Genomic DNA, 18,109 nt, shown 5'->3' on the forward strand with positions numbered 1-18,109 from the left:
CCAGGTGCTGACCCTGGCTAGCAATGAGAGGATCCCTCTGAATCCCATGATGTGGCTCCTCTTTGAGATCAGCCACCTGCGCACGGCTACCCCAGCCACCGTCTCCAGAGCAGGTATGGCATGAGATAGGACAAAACCACAGAACTACTCGTCTGAAAACAGGCACCACCAGCATCACACAGGACCTGGCTGGCACAGCAGGAAGCTCCCAGAGGGAGCCAGGCACCCACCAGCCAATCCTCAGCCCCAATCCACATCCATGAGCGTGAGCAAGCGCTCTCAGGCCGGGACCCTGTGACCGTCCTAATTCAGAAATGTTATGGTAGGGAAGGGGAATGGCCCCTGGGCTGGACAACTGTACACAAGTGCCTCAAATTAGGCTGCTTTCAAGCCAGTGCTCGCCTCCGTGACAGTGGAGGTGACAAGCTTTGCGACTCTCACGACATCCTAGTGGAAGATAACAACTTTACGCCTTAACTTTCCTCTAACACCAAGGCCAAATTTATTGACAGGCTAGAGGGTAAAGAGATCTCCACCATCGTGACAGATTCCCTTGCAGGGACCTGTGCTGAGGTTGTGAACAGGGCCCAAGAGATTTGCCTCTCCCAGCCTATTCATTTCCAAGGAGCACTGTAACGAATCACAACCTTGGTGGCTTTGCAAACAGCAGTAGTTTATTCTTTCTTCTGCAAGTCAGACATCCGAAATCAAAGTTTCAGGCCAGCTGCCTTCCCTCTGAAGGCTTCAGGGGAGCACCCTTCCTCACACAGTCCAGCCGAGGCACTCCTTGGCTCGGGGCCTGTGACTCCAGGCTCTGTCTCCATCTTCACGTGGCCTTCTCTGTGTGTGCCTTTCCTCTGCTGTCTCTTAGAAGGACACTTGTACGTGTTCCACCCAGATAATCCAGGATGTTCTCATCTCAAGGTCCTGAATTACACCTGCAAAAGTCCTTTTTCAACGTAAGATCGTGTTCCCAGAGTCCCAGGGTTAGGACATGGACAGATCCTTTCGGGTCCCACCATTTGACCTGCCACACACTTCCACACCATGCCAAGTATGCCTAATGGCATAGCCTTCTCTCTTCTTGAGCCTAGAGTTGGCCTTAGGATCCTTTCCAACACTGCTTTCCACCAGCTGTTCTCAGTCCAGAGCTGGCCCCAAGAGCAGACCCACTTGCCCCAAAGTCATCAGCCAGATCTCCGTTCTTTTGAAGTCCAGTGTTCTAGTATGTTTTCTAAACAGAGAAAACAACTCTGGGGTGAAGACTATACTGACACCTGTGGAAAACTCACTGAACAATATTCTCTGTGCTCCCAGGGATCCTGTACATCAACCCAGCAGACCTGGGGTGGAACCCTGCAGTGTGCAGCTGGATCAACAAGAGGGAAATCGAGACAGAGTGAGCCAACCTAACCATTCTGTTTGACAAGTATCTTCCAACCTGCTTAGACACACTCAGAATCAGGTAGGTCACAAAACACAGGATGTAACACATTAAAGCTGCAGAAGAACCGGTTGGCTCACATCCGAGGCCCCCCTGACACTGTGTCCTTCCCCTGAAGTCAGATGTCCCTAAGCATTCCCCTGTGGGTGTGGCAGATGGCAGAGGGGAACGCACACTAGGATGGCCACGGGATGCCTATTATCAGTTCAGGCAAGAAGCGAGGTGGGTGAGGAGGAGGAGGAAGGTGACAAGTGCCTCCCATGAGTGCATGTGGGTATATCCGGCAGAGGCGGCAGGTTGTAATACACAGAAGTCCTTTGGTTTGCAGGACACACAGCTGGTCCTCCTACAGAGGCCAGGCTAACAGACCTACAGGTCAGTGGCCCTCGATACCCACATTCTGTTCCTGGTCATGTATGTTCCTGGCCCAGTAATGCAGGATCGGGTAGAATGCATCGTTCGGCCAGTCCTGCCCCTCTGGACACTGTGCGTTCACCTCTCCTCTTACAGGTCTGCAGGAGCAGAGGCAATAGCCCTGGACACTTATCACATGAACAAGAGATTATTCCTCTTAACCAAAAAGATACTTACAGCCGCAATATCACATGTGTCTGTAAATAGATGTTCCAGCATTAGGCCCCTGCTTTTGTTTTACATTCTCTTTCTTGGTCAATTGATGCATCATTCAATGAATCAGGCACCCAAATTTGTGGTTCCTCCAACTTCAACCATCAGAGGCTGGTGCCGTGAATGCAATGTGACTCAGAGATGCACAGCTCTTAAAGGGTCAGCAGGTTAGGTTCAGGATTGTTTTGGGGAAATTAAGTCCACCACTCAAAATGATCCCTGACTCCTTTATTCATTGGTCTGTCAAGCACAGGATAGAGAACCACTGGCACACACAGAGGCAGAGGTGAATGAGTGCCCCAGGCCCTCTGGCCGCACATGCCTGCCCTCACCCCATCAAAATCCACCCACGTTTAGAGTGAATTTTATGTAACTAAAACCTGAGTTGCAGCTGAGCCATTGACATAGTAGTATATTTTTAGATATTTAATCACACACATATTAATTTTGATTTTGAAATTTTTATATGCCAGGGTCAGTAATTACTTTTCCAAATTTCACCATTTTCATAAACCCATGGAAAGCTTTCAGCCCTTCGTGGCCTGTTGGCCCCGTGGCCTTGGCTAATGAGATAAAGCGGCCCTGGCAGCAGGCAAAGTCTAGAAGTGGTAATGGTGACTAGTGTCTCATGGGGGCAAGGGCAGCAAAGAGGTCAACCAGAAGGGAGATTTTAGGAAACCAGCATGCACCTGTTCTTTGTCATTTGCTGAGACAATTGTCCGGTTTGTCTTTTGACTAGGAGGCCATTCCCCACTCTGGGCATTTAGAACAAGAGAGGCCAAACTCTTGTCTATATGGGTATGGGTAAGTGTGTGTTCGTGTGCATGTGCAAACCTTGGAACAAGCTTTGAAGACACTAACTGTACTAAATCTCTCCAGACACAGCACCCCCCAGTCTCTGAATTCTCGTTATCAAGGAAAAAGCACAGCTGTCAATTATGGTTATCTCATTTAACTCTCACAGCTTTCCTAAGAGGGCATAATATCCCATAGACAAAGAGCTGGGGTTCCACGGTGCTCCCTCGGGGCCACAGCTAGTTAGTGACAAGGTGCACACTTCAAAGTCTTACTGGTATTTTAATCCGTCACGGCATCATAATGCTGGCTTTGTAGGGCCCTGTTACTATGAAGCTGTGTGAGGTCAACATAGCGTGATTTTTATACTGAATGAGCGAGCCTCGTAAGGGATGATTATAAAGCAACTTATTTTGTTTCCCACTGTTCCTTCAAAACCATTTTATGTGGCTGGTTGTCCTCCCACCCCTGGATGACATCTAGGTAAACACCCATTACTTTACCCATCATTCTCCAGTAATAAAAAGGTATCTGATCATTTGTAGTCACACAATCACACAATCACACATGTGTGCACATACACACACATGAAAATTTAAAGAAAACACACAGTAAAAATTTTAAAAAGCAGACTGCATTTAAATGACACTTCTCCCCTGGCCCATAGCTCAGACCATCTTCCAGATGTCACCCTCAGTGCCAAAGGGAAGTGTCCTTGACTTCCTCTGTCCTGACTCTACCAGTCACCCCCTCAATCAGCTGCAGCTTCTGACCTGTCAGGGCTGAAGGGTGATGGAGAGAAGACAGTAAGAGGGAGGAAAGGCCTTAATGACAGGCTCTGGCATGGCCTTAGTTACCCTAACTGTGGCAGATCCAAAATTAAAGATTTTGTGAGTCCTTGGGCCCCTCTCCATCACTGGGGATCTTCCACATGCCTTCCTTTGAAGAAAGTAAATGCATCTCCATCAGCCGGTCTTGTATAACTCCTCATGCAAACTGCTCCTTTGGCCGGCATCTAAAGCACCCCACATGCTCATGGCTCACAGGGGGATCCCAGGAAATACTCGCCCCTCCCTGCTTTGATAAATGGGAGCACAGGCTGCCCCAGCGAGCAACCTCCTCGCTCGCTATGAGATAAGCCAGTCTCTTCAAGGTTCTTCAAGTACAGGTCCTTTGCCACTTCAGAGCGGTCCTACTGAAGCCCTTTCTCCAACTTTATTCCAGGCGAGCACCTGCCTTCCCCGTGTGTGAGGGGACACTTATCGCCCACCAGGTGTTCTCTGTGTGCTAACTGCTGGCCACTCCGGCATCTCCCACTTCCATCCTCTCTTCCTGGAGAAGATGAAAGGCCAAGGTTGTAACAGCCTTTACAGGCACCCCCCCGTTGCTTGGATGTCAGTTTGGAATGGTCCGCCTAGTCGGCCCCTATCATCTTGGTACCTTATTCAAAACTCTGCCTGAGACAGCTACATTTTAACCTTCTGTTGCAAATATGTGTCAAATGAAGAAAAGCCTCTCAAGTACTCAATTTTCCCCTCACTCATGGAAGCCTTGACTACTGGACTACTTCATAGAGTCATTGTGAGACACAACTAGACTGAGAGCAGGTGTAAGAACCAAACACTAAGAAGAATGGAATGTGAGGGAGCGCTGAGGCCCAGTGCTGGAGAAGGACTGAAGGTCTCAGTCGGCGGTGTTACTCATCCTGTAACAGCGCTCCTGCTCCTGTGTGGCCTGTGAGCTCATCTTGCCGTGGGAGGCAGCTGCGAGGGCAGGTGTGCAGGAGAGGTTGAGCGTGTGGGTATGTGGGCACTATGTATGTATGCATGGTGGGCTGAAAGTGCCCTTGTGCATACATGTGTGTGCATGCACGCCTGTGTGTGCGCATGTGTGTGTGTGTGTATGCACACATGCTCCTGTTCCCTTGGGCACAGGTCACCTTGTACATCCCTTGATACCTGCCTTTCAGTCAAGACCTCCAAAGCCAAGGTTAAGAGGACAAACACCAGGCCAGGACAGAGGCATAGAGGCATAGTCTTGGAAGACAAACTCCATCAAGTAAATCATGATTGTATAAAATAATCATTTGTCCACTCTGCACTCCTCCCACCCCAATATAAGACTCTGGCCCCAAGGGAAACATTTTCACTGTGTTTTAGTTACTCCTCTGAGTGGAAGGAATGGAAGCAGCAACCTCAGAACGGCACCCATATTGACTCTTGAGGTGCTTTCTGGCAAAAGAGAAAATTCTGAGATATTTACTTACATTTTCACAGCTGCCCACATTTCCCAAGGATTGAGAGGGGTCATCAGTGTTCAGAGGAGGGAAGAGGGAGGCGAGAGTATCAGAGGAAAGGGTGATAGGAAAAGGAACCTTCCCAGAAACCTTCTGGGCCCTTACTTGTCTTCACAGAGAGATGACCCAAAATAGCTGATGGGGATGCAGGCTGAAGAAGCGTCTGACCCTCTGTAAGCCCTAAGAGTCTGGCAGGTCATGAGCCCACCAGAACCAAGTGGCTTGCACAGCCATCTGACCATGGATCTAGGATGGAAAACGCAGTGTTCTAGAGCACATCTGGCTCTCTCTTTGCAGATTTAAGAAGATAATTCCTATCCCAGAGCAGAGTATGGTGCAGATGCTCTGCCACCTTCTTGAGTGTCTCCTGACCAAGGAGGACATCCCTGCAGACTGCCCCAAGGAAACCTATGAGCTGTATTTTGTGTTTGCTGCCATCTGGGCATTTGGTGGAGCGATGGTCCAAGATCAGGTAAGAGGCTAGGATGCAGTGAGCACCTACATCCATGTCCACAGCAGCAAAACCTGATCTTCCGGCAAGGATTTGGGAGATGGGACAACTAAATGTCAGGATGAACATGAACACACCAGATGGTTTAGTTATCCATGCATTGCTCTGCTGAAGACATGCATTCCCATGAAAAGGTGTCCTGAGGGAGGCAGGTGAGATTTTGATGTTTCTTGTTGAGTTAGTGACTATATCGCTGCTTTCCTGGAGAGCTGCCATGAGGCCAGAGTGAACCAGCATGTCTCCTTACCCTTAAAATGCAGAGCTGCGCACAGAAATTTAGACCAAAAGTTAGTTGCTGGCTGTGGGTAGGAAACCAAAGCAGTATGTGTCTCATAGCATTGGCTGCAGGAGCCTCATGCAGCTCGGAGGTAGGGATGTCAGGCTGGAGTATCTTGGCATCCTTATGCCCTAGCCGTTCCTGTATTCCCAGCCTTTTTCTTTACTTAATTTCATCCAAATAAAAAGTACTTTGTCTAGAGATATCCCATTCAAGGTTATGCAAACCAGTCTTTTACAACTGACTCTAGCTACCAGGCAATGTCACACACAGGCTTAAGAACATGGACTCTGGATTTGAATTGTAACTCGACCCCTCATTATGACTCATTGGGCAAAATTACTTAACCTCTCTCTACCTTACTCCCCCATGGGTACAAAGGAGATGAGGGTGGTGATGGTACCCAGTTCCTAGGATGGCTGTGAGGATTAAGTCAAGGGACACTATTTTACTTGTCTGGCATGAATATGTGCAAAACACTTAAAGTCATGCTGGCACATGCGTGTGTTTGTTATTCATATTCTCCTGCCATAATATCCAGGTTTTCAGTAAATATCTGGTACCTCTTGCATGACAGGGGAGCAATCCAAGCTGCCGTGGTCAGAGAGTTAGTATTTACTCCTTTTGGTCTGACTTGATTGTGGGCTCTTTGGAGAGAGAGCGAAAATGTGTCAGCCTCCTGGGGCAAAGCCTTGTTCTAAGAATCCAGAGTAGAGGTGAGCTGGGAGAATTCACAATTAATTTAGAATTCACAGCTAATTTTTTTTCACAGGCCCTGGCTGTAAACATCCAGCCCCCTCCCACTACCTGCTAACATGTCCTTTTGTGCTCCAAATTCAGTAGGCAGCTCTCACGAGCTCCTGGGACCAGGCCTTTATCCATCTCCCTCCCCAGAGCTGGTGCTGGTGGGAAGGGGGAATCTTCACAGTCAGGAGGAGGCTAGACAGAGAGCTTGACACCTGAGGGTTTCATGCTGTCTGTTCTGTAGCCCCGGGAGCTTCTCCATGGACTGCCTCATTGGCAGTTAAATTTCCTCTTTGAGGCAAGGAGGCAACCAGTCCAGCAAAATGGATGAGAGCTTGCGGAAGGCACGGAGACCCAGATGCATAGGTTAGTGCTTCCCATTAAACACACTCCTTGACCTTTCAGCTGCTGAAATGCCTGACAGCAAGCATTGCTGGGCATCCTCCACTCCCAAGCAGTAGGATATCAGGATGAAGTACTTGGTCAATTTTCTATCTCTGTATGGAAAACTGTAAATCCACTCAATTCTTTTCTATAATCTTGGGAGAAAGCATCCCTCCCATTGTCCTGGGCTCTGGAGTGTCTGGAGCTGTAGGCAGTCATGCTGGCACATGCAGAGAAGACAAGGGCAAAAGCTTTTAGCAGCAGGGGTTGTCCAAGACCCCCTGCACAAGCTGCCTTCAAGTCACACACCAAAAATAGTATAAATCGAAAAGTAGGAAGTTGGCCAAAAGACTCACAACAGTAACACCAGTTGTGCTTACATTTAACAGGCTGTCATTAAAGCAAAGCAGAAATACAAAATGTAGCCCATACCTGAGTAGAAGGTCCAAAAAAGGCCAGGGCAGGGGGAGGTTTTCCCTAAATGCTTTGCAGGGATCATAGGACACAGTCTCTCAGAGAGCTCCATACTGGGAGAGTGAAACCTGGGTTCAGATCCCAATTCTTCCAGATGCTTCTAGATGTGTAACCTTTGAGCTTTTGTCTTTTGATACATTAAAGAGGAATAATTTTCACCAGGATAACTTGGAGGCATTGTGAGGATCAAATGAGGTGATGTTACATTCCAAACTCTGCTACGGTCTGTGGAGACAGCCTCAGGGTCCCTGAGATCAAAGGGCAGGAAGAGAACCAGAGGATTGTCTGAGTCTAAAGGAGAAGGGGCCTCTGCACTTAAGGTCACTGCTGCAGAAACACCACTCCTACCCCCCACAAAGAGCTGAACTGAGAAAGGGCCATCGAATGACTCAGCAGAGGTGACCTTGGTTATATTACAGTGACCAGTTATAGTAGAAGGCGAGGTCACGCAGTGAGACGATATTGGTATAGCCCAGCTAATGGTTTGGTTGAGAAGCTGACTGAGTAACTCAGGTGAGATTGGAGATGAGGAGAGAAGATCCATCCAATCTTCTTCTTTCTAGAGGTTGCCTTCATCTCAGATTTCCCATCTAAACCTAAAATCTGGCTTTTAAAGGTCCTCAAGAATTTTATCAATGAGTTAAAAATAGGGATTTTTCTGAGGCTTCCAATTGCAGAGAATGCTGAGAGACACAGTGTACCCTTAATCAGAATAAGAACAGCAAACAAATCTGTCCTCACAGTGGAGCCTATTTCCATTCTAATTTTAAAGCAAAATAATTCAATCCTATTTACTTAATGGGTAGCAAAATGCCGAGTACCATTCTTCCAGGTCCAGCTTCATTCCCACGCAGCCAGCTTCCTGGTGTGTCCTGCCTTTGCACTTCCTCTCTGGCCTGCCCTCCAGGAACGTTTCCTAAAATGCCCAATCTCAGTCTCTTTTCTTTTTTTAGATTTTTCCTAGGTCTGTGTGTTCAAAGAGGGGGTTTGAACTCCTCCCCTAGAGGGTTGCTAGTAGCACTAGTTTTGTGGCTGGCGGGAGGTGGGGGTGTGCACGTGCATATGGGTGTATATTTGGGCTTGGCCACGTCAGACAGTTTGAGCACACTAAGTGCACAGTGCTATCCTGAGAGGCACAGGATCTGATCTGTATGCATGTCAATTATATGTCTCCACCCATTCCTTTTGTCATGAAGACCCATTTGTGTTTGTCTTCGCTGCTCCTAGACTTAGAATTTTAGCTCTTGAGGACACCTTAGAAGTCTTTTCTTGGATCCTCATTTTATTGATGAGGAAATGGAGGCACATAAAGAAGTGGGGCTCCTCCCACCCCACCACCCTGTGCCCCCAGCATCAGTGGTCACTGTTTTATTCATGCCACTGACTGCCATCCTGGGCATTGCTCAGTCTCAGGGGTCTAGGAAGACAGAGCTCTATCTCGTCGGGAGGTCCTGATCACACTTGCCCACCTTGTGGACGCAGGCTCCCACTGTCCTCCATGTTCCCACCTGTTTCTGCCCATGCACCCCACGAAGCACTGGGGTGACTCAGCTGTGAGGTCCAGCAGCTGGGCATGTTCATGGCTGAGGGCTGCCAGCTGGGCCTTGTCAGGCTGGTGCTGGGGGGAGCAGCATCCTTCCTGGAGGAGCTGGTCCACTGGGCAGGCCTGCACAAACCAGACCACTTTGTGTCCCCTCCCTGACCTCTGCCTGATGCCAGGGCGGCTCGTCCAGCTTACCAGCTCTGGGAAACTGTGCACCCTAACCTGCTTTGTTTTGGCACCTCGTGGACTACCGGGAAGAATTCAGCAAATGGTGGCTGACAGAGTTCAAGACAGTCAAGTTTCCATCCCAGGGAACCATCTTTGACTACTACATAGACTCAGAAACCAAGAAATTTGAGCCTTGGTCCAAGCTCATCCCCCAGTTTGAATTTGATCCCGAGATGCCTTTGCAGGTGAGTGTGGCCAAGTGAACAGACATGTGTGGTCATCCCAGGACCTGCAGAGGCTGCTGCCCCTTATGGGAATCCAAGCGTTCTGGCCTTGCTAGGAACTAGTCATTCCCAGCTACACAGCTTTTCTGGGGAAATTATAGGCGCAATGCAGTACAAGATCCCCCAAAGGGCTCTTGATTCCTGGAGCCCCCCAGCAGCCTGTGGGCAGAAGGTTAAAAAAAACAACTAAAATATGTGAGAGAAGCCACAGGGAGGCAGACAGAGCTGGAAGAGGACGGGAGGGGATACTCGCTACACTGAGGAGGAGTTATAGGATGGCCTTACCATGGCTATGAGAGGAGACACTCCTGCCCGCAGTAGTGAGCCTGCTCCGCCCTGCCGGCAGCATCCCCTCTCCTGAAATGGTCCAGAACGTTTTGCAGTGCATCTGTCTCTCCCACAAGCCCCTGGCACGCTCATCGTGTTCCCGTTCCAGGCTTGTTTGGTGCACACGAGCGAGACCATCTGAGTGTGCTACTTCCTGGAGCGGCTTATGGAGCGGCGGTGGCCAGTCATGCTGCTGGGGACCGCGGGCACCAGCAAATCAGTGCTGGTGGGAGCCAAGCTGGCCAGCCTCGATGGCGAGCAGTACCAGGTGTCAACGTGCCCTTCAACTACTACACCACGTCGGCAATGCTGCAAGGTGAGGGGCATGCTGGGGAGCCAGTGACCCTGTCCTTGACTCTGCACTGGAGCAGTGTGCCAGCACTTGCTGGGTGGGCTTGGCTCCTGAGGCCACACCACTCCTCCCTCTCTGCTGCCCTTGGGCCGCCCCCCTCCTCTCTCCCACAGCACCCCTTAGCCCATGCCCTTTCCTGTCCTTTCCCTACATTCCTCCTTGGCCTGTGAAGCTCCTCCAGGCCCCAAGTTCAACACACAACAAGCAGTTCAGCACCTTGAGGACAAGGAAAGTGGGAAGCCATTGAGAGATTTCAGCAAGTTGGTAGGCTTCTGTCAGTGGAGGCATCTCTAGAGATCATTGTGTTCACACCTCCTATCTTATAGATAGGAAACTGAGGCTCAGGTAATAGTAAGAGATTGCCCAAGGTCACCATCAGGCAGCAAGGCTGGCAGGTGCATCGAGTCTTTGACCACATGAAGCGCGCTTCTCACTGGCTTTCCACGCCTGGCTGCAGCCTCAGGGTCAGGGGCTCATTGCAGGGGTTTCCCCCGCCAGAGTCACTTCCTCTCTGACCCTCACTCCCAGGAGGGTCCCTCACCCCACCCTGCCCAGCTTTCCCAATGAGACCCCAGTGCATGGCCACACCTCCAGGGCAAAATCCCCCAGACGTGGGGAATCAGCACACACCTGCTTGCAATGGGCAAGTCAGAAGTCACAGCTGATGACAGGAGATGTGAACCTTCCATTTCCTCCCCCAGTACATCACCCAGGCCTTAGGCCGACTGACTCACAAAGTGGACTTGCTGAGCCTGGACCGCTTCAGTCCCCCGGTCCTTCCTTGGCACCTGCTCACATGAACTCAAGCCAACCAGTACGGGGTCACCGGTGCTCGGGCCCCCCCGGGTCCCACGGTAGTGAGAGATCAGGTCAGATCCGCCTCCTTTCTGCACTGCGTGCCAGCTCTCCCGGCATCAGGGTCTGGGGCTGGGAGGCCCAGCACTGCCTCTGCTTTCTGCATCCCAGAGCAGTTAGCAGACTCCCACCTCTCTGTCACACTGGCCTCCGGGCTTCATCCTGCTGGGCTGGGAAATGTTTCACAGGTCAGTCTCAGTCCACCAATTGATTCTAGCTACCCCATGGGTGGTAACAAGTAAGACAAAGGGGGTGAAGACTCAGGTCAGAACTTGGCTGGTTTGTCCACAATGTGGGCATCTTCTGAAGGAAGAATGTGGGGCTCTTCACCATGTAAACAACTACAGGTATGACACAGTTTTAAGAGTAATCTGCATTAGCATTTGTCTCCAGCATCTCTTAGGTCTACACAGTAACAAAATAGACCAAGCCCTGCTCTGTATGTCTGCCAGCTTCCGTAGTGCAGATCTTCCCACCATGACCGGTTGCAAGCTACTGATGCAATAAACGTGGTCAGTGAACATGGAGTCAGAGATGCACAGTGGCGCCCCAGTTATCATATCTTCACACTTTACAGATATGATAATGAAAGATGAAAATAACCTGAAGAGCATAGATGGTGGTGAAATGTGGTAGACTAATTTGGATGTAATGAGTTTTGTATAGTTATTACCTTTGTTTTGGATACAATTTACTTAATTGTATGATTGTCTAATTTTTTTTTTCAAACAATGGCTGTGTTTACCAACCAGCTCGCAAAATTCCCTCCGTGTTAGCAATCAGCTATGAAGAGACAGCTCTGGTAAACAGCTAGCTTCCGCTTTGCTCCACGAGGCCTCAGCCCCCACCATGCCGCACAATGTCATAACCGTCCCTCATGGCCCCACACTGTCACGTTAGTGCCCGCCCGTGACCGTGAGCAGGCTTCACACGCCTGGCTGGAGCTTGCTGGGTCTGCCTAACGCAGTTTCCCTTTCTTGTTCATGGAAACATACACCTCTACACCTATCTGGAAGCCTTGATTCCAAGGGCTGATCAGATTATCAGCTCTGCCTATTTACTCCGATTCTGAATTTACTCTTTTTACTTAGTACAACTACACTAAATAATAATGATAATAATGATGATAATAATAATAATTATTATTATTACTGGCATTTATCAAACATCCATCAGGTATGTGTCCGGTGCTAACCTGAGGTTTGCCTTTTTTTTTTTTTCTCTGAGGTTAGACTTTTATACAATTTTTAATCGCTTAATCTTGCACAAACCTGTGAGGTTAAGTACTTACATCATCCCCATGTTATAAATGAGAAAATCAAAGCACAGAGAAGTTAAGTAAACTACCTGAGGCCACACACAAGTGGAGGAGCCAGGGTTCAAACCCAGACAGTCTATGCTCTTAACCACCAGGCTACCTCTCTGGTAAGAAAACACTTTGAAAAGTGAAATAAATAGTTGACGTTAGTATTATTATTTGTGGTACTATTTGAGTATTCTAGAGGGTCTTTTTCCTAGAATCCTACATTGATTTTATAATTCAAAGAATACTTCAAATAGAGAGTAAAACTTCATAGCCAAGGAAAAGGGGATGAGCTTCTACACTGCTCAGACCTCTTGTTCTTACTCTGGGTCCCTCAGCTGGAGGATTTTCTCCTTCTTTCCTGTTGGAACACAAAGAATTATTCAAAACAGTCACAGAATGCTGTCAAAAGAGCCAGGATGGACGCTGGCTCCCTACCACAGCTGGACATACACCAAAACACAGTGCTCTCGGTCTCTTGTTAATTCCCTGGTGGCCTCTCAGTCCCAGCCCTCCTCTCACACTAGATGATGGATGAAGCAGCTGTCCGCTACCATCACCTCTCCAGAACTAACTAGAATTGGTGGGTAACCCAAAGCACCAGGGTAGCCAGCATCCATGTCACAAAGTCCATGTAGCAAAGCTCATGCCCTTACCTCTGAAAAGCACGGAATTCTTTTATTTGGGATCTCCTGCCTCTTACTTTAGTCACAGTCCAAACAACTTTGTTTATCTGACTTGTTAGCCTAAAACAATTTAGACGCAACAAAATGGTAAGAGAAAGGGTGCAACTAACAGAAAAGTGGGAGCTGGAGACTTGGTATCCAAGAGGAAATAGAATTTTTACAAAAGGAGATACAGAAACTCAGCGGGTAGCTTCTCTGGCATTAGATGAGAGGCTAACTGTCCCACCCACGTCGTGAGCCCATCATGCTTCTTACAGCCCAGCATTTTCATTGCTGTTTGTACTTAAGACCCTATGTAATAAAGAAAAGATTAGCTTTGATGTGCTATAGTCCGCTTTAAATGGCAGATAGTACACCCAGACAGATGTGCAAGATGTGTGTTTATAATGTATATGTAATGGCAAAAGATGGGAAATGGCCTAATTTTCCATAGGATGGAATCCTAAGCATTATTACAAAGAATGAAGAACTTCTGTATGAATTGAGTTGGAACTATTTCCAAAGCTTTTTGGAGAGAGAAACAAGATACAGGAGAGTGTATATAGTAAGCACCAGATTGTGTCTTGTTTAAAAAGAGATACATAAAAATTTACATCTATATACACTCACACATCTATGCTTCTGTATACTTAGTATATCTCCAGAAGGCCATACAATCAACTGACAATAGCAGTTGCCTGTGGCATGGAGAACTGGATGCTAAGAGTAGGAAGCAGAATTACTTAAACTTTTAAAAAATTATGAAATATTTCAAGCATGCAGAAAAGTACAGAAAATAATACAACAGATGTCCATGCACCCACCACCCAGACTTCACAGATGTTAAAATTTTGTCATTCTGCTATGGATCTTAGCATCGCAGCCAACACCCACCCCCATCCATTCCTCCTTCTTGCTCCTCAGTAACCAAAGTTGATGTGTATCATTCCAAACTTACACTGTGGGTACATATAGGTACCCATACAGATACACAGTACTGTTGTGTGTATTTAAATTTTAAGTATGTATCTTACTGTAACTTTTTTAGAAACTTCTTAAATCACTGACTGTTTTCATGCATGCAGATCTACTTCATTACTCTCATTGCTGCATAGAATTCCATTGTGTAAATAAATCACAGCTCATTTATCCATTTCCTACTAAAAGGCAGCATAATTTTTTAAATGTTTTCCCTTTAGAAAAAGCATTATTGAGTTATAATCGACACACAATACATGGTACATATTAGAGGATACACCTTGATAAGTTTTGACATATTTACACAGCCATGACGCAATCACTACAATAAAAATAATGAACATTACCATCACCTCTGGAAGTTCCTCATGTCTCTTGCTAATCCCTCCCTCCATCCCAGTCCTTCCACCCTCCCCTGTGCTGAGGCCAACACTGATCTGTTCCTGTCACAGTGGGTTAGCTTGCATTTTCTAGAATTTTATATAATGGAATCATACGACATGCACTCCGTTTTTTGTCTGGCTTCTTTCACACAGCATGATTTGAGATTTACCCATGTTGTTGAGTATATCAATAGTTCATTCTTTTCATTCCTGAATAGCAGGGTAAAATATATAAAACACTCAGAATGACTCCCAGCAAACAGTAAGTGCTGAGTAAATGGAAACTGTTATTACACTAATATTAAAGATCCTTCTCAACTTAAGACCCTATAAATATTTTTTAATAATGTTTAAGTCCCAACTGCCAAAACAAAAGAAGCAGGCAAACCCCTTTTGCTGGAAGGAGTTTAACATAAACTGTGCTAAAGCAAAAGTAATGTTTTTGGAAGAAATATTCCAACTTTCAAATGGGCAATACCCTGCAGCAGGTCCATTCTTTGAGGGCTTCAGGGGCATATTTTGCAGCTCATTCATCCTGCTAGTCAACCAAAAGCCATTTTTCTCAAAATCAGATGTTCTTTTATAAAGGGAGCAGTTACTCCTTCACTTCTCCTCTCTTTCACTACATCCAGCACTGGGGTTCCATTGAGTACTTTCTAAACACAGATTCAGAACTCTTTAAATACAACTGTTGGTTGTGTTTCAAGGCATTGACATTGCTCACCAGTGTTGATAGCACATGGTTTATTTAATGTTTGAAGTGTGCCAAACCTTGTGCTGAGGGTTTTACCCCCTTCAGTTCATTTAATCATCCCCACCCAGTGAGACACTGTATTAGTAATGCTTTTGACTGCAAGCAGCAGAAAATCTGACAAGAATGACATAAACAGAATTTTTTCATGCAACAAGAAGTCTTGAGGTAGGCAGTTGCTAATGCTAAACCAACAGCTCAGTGATATCAGTGCTGTAATATCTATTATTAGCTGCTCCCTCAGGATGGCAGAACGTGTGCTGCTCCAGCCATCACGTCTGCATTCCAAATAGAAAGATAAAGGAGAGAGCTAGTGCCCATGTCAGGAGATGATAGTTCTCCAGGAACCCCATAGCTTTGTGTCTGTGCCTTGTTGTTTAGAACAGCATCACACAGCCACATCAGCTGGAAAGTGACTGAAGAGAAGAAAGCTGGAAATAGTGACCATCACAGATCTGATGATAGTCTCATTTTTACAAGATTAGCAAATGAGGTTCAGAGGTGTAAAGTGACTTCTTTTAAAGTCACACAGTATATTAATAACCAACCTGTCTTATTTCATAGGACTCTAGTGGCCTTCCTCTCTGATAAGCCTGTAAGTCATGCATCTTAATTTCCATAGTAGAATGCCAACTTTCTTCTGTTAGCCTGATACCTAGAGCACAGGGTTATCTTTCCCTTTGATAGGAAATAAAATAGCCCCTTCAGTTCTTCTTTGAAACACTCAGACTTCAACTGACTACCCACCAACAGCTACACAAAGCACAGATTAGTAAACCTGACATCTCAGGTTAGAGGCAGAGATCCGTCCTCATTCTCCTCCTCCTCTGAGCTCCGCAGACGCACTTGCCTTGCTTTCATTCCCTCCACGGATTATAGCCAATGATTGGTCCTTGGGTTTTGTTAAGAGTTAGCGTGATAAAAGATAATGTTAAGTTACTTTTGTATCTTCTGTAAAATCTCAGTTGAAGACCATGCCAATCTTGTAGCCTGATTTATATTTGTGAGTATCCCTGATATATGCCTTTTAGAACTTACTGCCTGGGAAAACTTTTTCATATGAAAGTAGAGGTAGATTTGTGCCAGTAATCTGGATTGGCATGTAAGTAAATACAGATTGAGTCCTGAGCTTTCAAGTAGGCAGGTCAGAAAGGGAGATGTGAGATACATTTTTATTTGGTTATAGTAACTGTGTCCTTCTAGGTTATTGGTGCAAACAAGTTTCTTCCCCTATAGTATCTATCCCTTTTTAGTCTATATTTTAATTTGTCTGTTTTATATCTACTCAAATACCTCAAGCCTCTTCTCATTCCTTTTGAAATAAAAGTAATTTTTAAAATGAAAAAATTCACAATGGCCCATAGACAGGCTAGTTTAGAAAAAGACAAGGAGAAGCAAAGGTCAAGGCATAAAAAGAGTGGGACAGAGATGATGGCCTCCACAATTCTGAATTCTCTCACCATCCAACTGCAATTTAAATTGTTAGTTCAACAAATATTTGAGAGCTTAATTACACTAATTACATAGGAGCTCAGTTGTCTGAGTATAAACAAATCACTGTAACTTGATCATTAAAAGTTTAAGCTTGGATGGCACCGTGAAAGATCTGACCAGACTCTCAACCTTAAAGGAGCAATGAGCTTCCATTATTACATACAGACAGCTCTCTTCTTCTTACCTTAATGTCTTCCAAAAAGGAGACGACACAAAATTAAATCATCAAATATTTATCAGCTAGTGGGCAAGAACTAGTGGGCTAGTAGTGCTTGGAATGGGGGAAGTGAGTTTCAAAGTATAAGGAAATTGAAAACAACACATTTCAGACAAGAGAGAAAGCATTCCATAAATTTTGGTATCTCCAAATTATGGAATGCAATGCAGCAATTAAAATCATGTTTTAGGAGGATATATATTATCATATAAAGATGTTTACAATATGTGTAATGAAAACTTTTACAAGCAGAAAATGCAGTATAATTCTGATTTTGTAAAGGAAAAATCTAACAGAGCAAATAGAATAGAATGAAATATACCAAAATATTGGAAGTAATGCTTACTACTAGGTGATAAAATTATGGGCAATTTTTATGTTCATCATTATGATTTCTTTGCTTTTTAATCTTTAAATAATGAATATGTATTATTTTTTAATCATTCAAAATGTTATTTTTTGAAAGAATAAATGCAAAGCCCTTACTTTTCAAATTCCCAATACACCAGAAATGTCTTAACAAGTGAAAGATTAGACTACATGGAAGGAAAATAGTTAAAACACAGGTATACAAATCATGTTGGTACAAAGTAAGACATGATTAATTGCTAATGTACTCTTGTCAAAATATGGTCAGGCACTGAATTAACTAAACTGGGGATTTCTCAAGGGCAGAAGCCATGAAATAATAATGTTTAAGAAGTAGTTTGTAGTAGTGGTAACAGGAGGTAATCTGGGTTTAAATCCTGGTTTTGCCACTCAGTAGCTGTATGACCTTGTATAAAATCCTTTAATTTCTCTAAGTTTCAGTTTTCTCATTTGTTAAAATAATTTTTTAAAGGTATTGGTAATACACAACAGGCGTTATCTGCAGGATCATTGATAAAATGCATATCCTGTACTCCATACAGAGCCAGTCAACATTTGCATGGATGAATGAATGAATGAATGCACTGCTCTCAAGTTCAGAGACTGGAGGAATCAGGAGGACTGGAATGGTTGGTACACCCTAGAGAGGGATCAGGATGTGAGGACTCACAGGGGCTCTCTCCCTGAGTGATACGAAAGAAGTGTTGGAATCAGTATCTGTAGATAGGAGTTCTAATTCCAGCAAGGTATTTAACCTGCCTTCGCTTCTATTTTCTTAATTACAAAATACAGATAATATACCTTTCTTTGCTTATTCATGAGGTTTGTTATGCTAATAAAATTCATTCATTCATTCACTTAATACATG

General features: G+C 45.6%; 1 pseudogene; it reads left to right on the top strand.

Annotated features, from left to right (window-relative positions):
* LOC140848601 (dynein axonemal heavy chain 9-like) overlaps positions 1–18,109 on the top strand; it is a 162,344-nt pseudogene that overhangs the window by 76,693 nt on the left and 67,542 nt on the right.

This window comes from Manis javanica, chromosome 4, assembly GCF_040802235.1.
Source record: "Manis javanica isolate MJ-LG chromosome 4, MJ_LKY, whole genome shotgun sequence".
NCBI classification, from domain to species: domain Eukaryota; kingdom Metazoa; phylum Chordata; class Mammalia; order Pholidota; family Manidae; genus Manis; species Manis javanica.